Below are 6,000 nucleotides of genomic sequence, written 5' to 3' on the forward strand. Positions count from 1 at the left end.
CAGGGCAGTTGTAGTAGCCGTGGCCCGGGTGGAATGAGCCCGCAATCCAACAGGGGGCTCCTTTTTAGCCAAGGAGTAACATGCCTGGATACACAAGATGATCCACCTTGAGATGGTCCGCTTGTGTACCGCTTTCCCCTTCTTAGCGCCCACGTAACCAACAAAGAGTTGGTCATCCACCCGGAACTGGCGTGTGCGATCCAAGTACAATGAAAGCGCATGTTTTGGGTCCAGACGGTGGAGCCGCTCTTCCTCTTTAGAGGGATGCGGTGGCGGAAAGAAGGTGGGCAAGGTGATAGACTGCCCGATATGGAAGGCCGTGACAACCTTGGGCAGGAAAGATGGCTTTGTACGTAATACAACCTTGTCCGGATGGAAAGAAAGGAAAGGAGGAGTACAAGAAAGAGCCTGGAGCTCACTCACTCTCCTGGCAGAGGTGATGGCAACCAGGAAGGCAGTCTTCAAGGTAAGAAGACGAAGAGGACAGTTGTGAAGTGGCTCAAAGGGAGCGCACATCAGAAACGTAAGAACAAGGTTCAAGTCCCACTGAGGCATCACAAACGGAACAGGAGGGAAAGTGTGTGTGATGCCCTTCAGGAATCGATTTACAATAGGGGACTTGAACAAAGAAGGTTGATCAGGCAGCCTTAGAAAGGCTGAAAGGGCAGAAAGGTAGCCCTTGATAGTGCCCAGAGCAGAGCCCTGCTAGGCAAGAGAAAGAAGGAAGAGAAGAACCTCCGAAAGAGGGGCAGCAAGAGGATCCACAGCCTTTGCTGTGCACCATGCCACAAATCTGTTCCACCTGCAGGCGTATACTGACTTAGTGGAGGGACGCCTGGCTGCCAGAATACATTACAGACTTCAGGAGGCAAGTCAAATGGCCTCAACTGTCGCCGCTCAATCTCCAAGCATGGAGGTGGAGACTGGACAGGTTCGGGTGGAGGACCGTCCCCTGCTGCTGCGACAGAAGGTCCTCCTGAAGAGGCAGACGAACCGGGGGATTGACTGACATACTGAGTAGCTCTGGATACCAGTATCTTCGTGCCCAGTCCGGAGCCACAAGGATGACTTGTGCCCGGTCGCGCTTGATCTTCTTCAGCACTCTGGGCAGAAGTGGTATAGGCGGAAAGGCGTATAACAGACCGCAACTCCACACATGACGAAAAGCGGCGCCGAGCGAGTGCCGCCTTGGAAATTCCAACGCGCAGAACTGATGACATTGCGCGTTCTCTTCGGTGGCGAATAGATCTAACCAAGGCTCTCCCCATTGCTGAAAGAGGCCTTGCGCCACGTCCGAGTTCAGACGCCATTCGTGATCCATCATGCACCGACGGCTGAGTTCGTCCGCCCTGGCGTTCAGAGAACCTGCCAGGTGTTAAACCACCAGGGTCACGCCCTGCTGTTCCAGCCACTGCCAGAGGCGCAGAGACTCCTGGAAAAGGGTCCACGACCCCACCCCGCCCTGTTTGTTGCAGTACCACATGGCGGTGGTGTTGTCCGTGAACACCTGCACTACACTCCCCCGGACAGAGGGGAGGAATGCCTTCAGTGCTAGACGAATCGCCCGCAGCTCCAAAAGGTTGATATGGAGCCGGGACTCCGCCGGAGACCAGAGGTCTCTGATCTCCGCCTCTTCCATATGGCCTCCCCAGCCCTGGAGGGACGCGTCCGTCACAACTACGTGCTCCGGCTGGGGAAGGGAGAGGGATCTGCCACTGACCCAATCGCGGTCCGTGAGCCACCACTGCAGCTGTCTCGCAGTGCCCTCTGAGATCAGGACATGGTCGGAAAGGTTGCCCTGATGCTGGGCCCACTGAAACTTCAGGTCCCACTGAAGAGCCCGCATCCGCCACCGAGCGTGATGCACCAGAAAGATGCAGGAGGCCATCAGCCCCAGAAGCCGCAGCATCAACCTGACCGATACCCGGGATAAAGGCTGAAAGAGTGGAATCATAGCCTGAATATCCCAGACCCGCTGTTCGGGAGGATAAACCCGAAACTGCGCCGAGTCGAGAACCGCTCCGATGAAGAGGAGCTTCTGAGAGGGGCACAGGTGTGATTTCGGCACATTGATGGAGAACCCCAGCTGATGCAGGAGGTCTGCCGTTGTCTGGAGGTGGCTGACGACTGTCTGGGGCGAGCCCGCCTTCAACAACCAGTCGTCTAGGTAGGGGAAGACTGAAATCCCTAACCTGCGCCGATGAGCTGCGACCACCGCCATCACCTTTGTGAACACCCGTGGGGCGCTGGTAAGGCCGAAGGGGAGCACGGTAAATTGAAAGTGCTCGTGGCAAACCGTGAACCGCAGGTAGCGCTGGTGGGCCGGCAGGACAGGGATGTGGAAATAAGCATCCTGCAAGTCCAACGCTACCATCCAGTCTTCTGGGTCCAGGGCAGCTAGGACCTGAGCTAGTGTCAGCATTTTGAACTTCTCCTTCCGGAGGAAGCCGTTGATGTTCCGTAGGTCCAAGATAGGGCAGAGGCCCCCTTTGCCCTTCTTGGGTACCAGAAAGTAGTGGGAGTAGAAACCACACCCTACTTCTGGCCCAGGAACGCGCTCGATGGCCCCCTTGGCCAAGAGGGCCGTAACTTCCTCCTGCAGAAGTCGCAAATGATCCCCCGATACTCAGTGGCATTGCGGTGGCATGGCTGGAGGGGTCGCCTCGAAGGGGAGGGAGTCGCCCCTTCGGATGATTTGCAGCACCCACCCGTCCGACGTGACATTGCGCCAGTGAAGGAGGTGATGGCGAACCCTGCCACTCACTGGCGTCATATGGGCCTGAAAACACGGACTAGGAAGGTTTTGAGGCAGGTGCTGCGGAGGGAGGTGTGGAATGGGCTCGCCGCTGTCCCCGACTGCCGTTACGGCGGTTTCCGCGGCCACCACCGCGCTGCTGAACATTCTGCGGTGCGTGGCTGGCAGCTCGTGTGGGGGCGCCCCTTCCGTGGCCACGAAAGGAGCGAAAGGCACCTGATTGCTGGCGTGGGGCCGAGAGGCCCACAGACTTGGCCGTAGCCCTGGAGTACTTAAAACGCTCAAGCGCATGGTCTGCCTTGTCGCCAAAGAGGCGACGGCAATCGAACGGCATGTCCAGAAGAGTGGACTGGACATCGGCCAAAAAGTTGGCGGTCCTCTACCAGGCGTGGCGTCGAACCGCCACCGTCGTTGCCATCGCCCTGCCCAGTGAGTCCGTGGTATCCAGCCCACACCGAATGGAATATCGTGCTGCATCTTGACCCTCCGCAAGGGCTTGGGCGAGTTTAGCCCGGACCTCCTCCGGGCATTGTGGCAGCACGTCTGCGACCGTATCCCACAAGGTGTGGGTGTAGCAGCCCAAGAGGCATGCGGTATTGACAGACCGCAGTCCCAAACTCAGGACGAGAACACTTTCTTCCCGAACTGTTCATACCTCTTGGATTCCTGATCGGGTGGGGCCGTCGGGAATGCGGTCTGGGAAGTTGAGGCTTGGATGACCAAGCTCCCGGGGGTGGGATGGGTGGACCAAAAAAATGTAAAAATTGATACTTGTATAGCGCACTACTCACCCGCAAGGGTCTCAAGGCGCTTGTACGAATACCGCTGTGGAACCCATCCTGGCTTTCCCTGTGAGGTGTCCACTCCTGGGCACCCCCAAGGTGGAGGCCAGGCATCCTTAGCGTTGTGGGGGCCGTTATGGAGATTAAGCAAGCTATTGCCCAGAGTTGCAGAGTGGAACCCATGATTAGAATAGGCACCGAGGCGAGAATTATCGAGTACGCGGACATTGAGCCCAAGACCCGCCGAGGCGGGAATTGAACCCTGGTCCCGGGCTAGACCTCTGCATCAGGGTCTGCCGCTCTAACCATTGAGCCACACTTCAGCAAGGGTCGTCCGGAGCCGGGCGGTAGCGTCTGGCCACGTTCCTATCCACAGGCGGACCTGAGGCGGGCTTGGACCAAGTGCCCACAAGAACGTCACACAAGGCCTCATTAAACGGCAGCAGTGGCTCACTGGAGCTTGCCTGCGGTTTAAGGACCTCAGTGAGGAGGTTAGTCCTCACGGCCGCGACGGGGAGTTCAAGGTTTAAGGCCTTGGCCGCCCTCGTCAACACTACACTGTAAGCAGCCCCCTCCTCCGTAGCCACGGTGGGAGGGGAGACAAATCCAGTGTCTGGCAAAGCGACAATACCACTGGCCTCCCCAAGCTCATATGTCCAGTCCTCCTGAGACAGCAGACCCCTCCCAATCCCCTTCGTCACCCATCTCCTGTAGAACAGGTTCAACAGACGGGGCCTCCTCATGGAAATAAAAATCTCCAAAGGCCGTCGGAAGCGGCGCCGTTCCGGCGCCAGAGTCGGACCGAAGGGAACATTGGGGACGACGACCACAAGGGGCGCCGGGGGTGACACCCGCGGGGCCAGTGCCGGTGAGGTCGTGAGGTCGACCGGCGACGACCCGGATCCGGAAGCGGATCCGGTGAGGTCCTGCGGCGCCGGGACTGAAGTCGCCGGCGGCGCCGGAGCCGAAGCACCCGACGGCGTCGAGGCCAAAGCACCCGACCCGCTAGGGCCTCCAGCCGGGGCCGCTGGGCCCGAAGGCGCCACGGGACCCGGCTGAGGAGAGAGGGACCTCATGGCCATGAGGTACCGCTCGATCTCCTCCGGCGTCGCGCCATGCCCAGGGACCCGAAGGTGTGGGGCAGGTGGCGACGCCTGCGACTCAGTCGGAGCCACGTGGGTGGTGTCACCCGAACCCCCGGCCGCATCGAGCGAGCGTCGGGTGGGTCGGAGGAACGATGACGCCTCTCCGACCTCTCATGCCTCTTACCTGAGGACTTGGATCCCGACGACCGATGTCCACTCCCGGAGCTGCGAGGACTCCGACCCCGCGACCAGTCCCTCGACCTCCCATGGGACCGGGGCCTGGAACGGCGCGGGGCCGACTGCCGGAGCTATAGCCGCTTGTGGGACCGCTCCCGTCTAGCCTTCGACGTCAGGGCCCGGCAGTTGGAGCAGGTACGGTCGTCGTGGTCGAGGCCTAAACACCTCAGGCACCGGCGATGGGGGGCGGTAACCGACATCAGTCGGTCGCACTTAGAACAGGGTTTGAACCCGGGCATCCCTACCGGCACCGTCGGAGTCGAAGACTCGAGTAGAAAAAATGATCAAAAAGATCAAAAGTTTAGTCAAAAAAGACTAAGGGGTAGAGCTTCTCCGGATCTGCGCTAGCTGGTGCAGAAAAAAGAACTGACGTCAGCGCGCATGGGCGGCGTACTTCGACGATGTCATTCCGGCGCTAACGACGCCGACGACGGACGCGGAGCCGCGGACGACGCCTGCCGGCGCGCAGGGGTATTGCTACGCAAAAGTTTTCCGGATCCAGTCTGACGCCTGGGGATATTCTAAGGTAAGGAATCTATCACTAACGTGTCCCTTTCAGATACTTATTCTCCAACTTTTATTCGAGTCCACACAGAGAGTGTGCATGCCATTTCCAATTTTCTACTGTTCAAACTGTGTCCATCCGGACCTTTTGAATGAACATGACTGAAGCATAAATTCATTTCAGGCAGCGTTTATTCCATAAAAAATACCCAATGCTTTTCAGGCTCAACGCCCTTCTTCGGGGGTCACTGTGAATAAATCATAAATACCCACAATCAAAAATTGTGTTCACACTATGGGTTAACATTTCCCAATGCTACCCCATTTATAAAAATACTGCGTGATACCAAAAACATTTTTGCCACTTATAAAAGCTTTGCACAATAAATGTGTTACGAAAATACCAAACTGCCCAACTCATACATTCCCCCCTGTTTTTTATATATTCGATGCTTGTCACGTTCCAATTTTTTAAATGAAACAAACCCCTCGCCCTGTCCCATACATATTTTGTTCTCATACAACCTTTCTGCGTCCCTACAACCTGGCAGTATACCAATTATATTTACCTTCCATCCTTTCCATATGCCAATCAATCTACAATCATCCCTTCCCAAATAGTGAGCAGTGTAAAGAC

The sequence above is a fragment of the Lissotriton helveticus genome, chromosome 2_1 (genome assembly GCF_964261635.1).
Source record: "Lissotriton helveticus chromosome 2_1, aLisHel1.1, whole genome shotgun sequence".
Classification (NCBI taxonomy): Eukaryota; Metazoa; Chordata; class Amphibia; order Caudata; family Salamandridae; genus Lissotriton; species Lissotriton helveticus.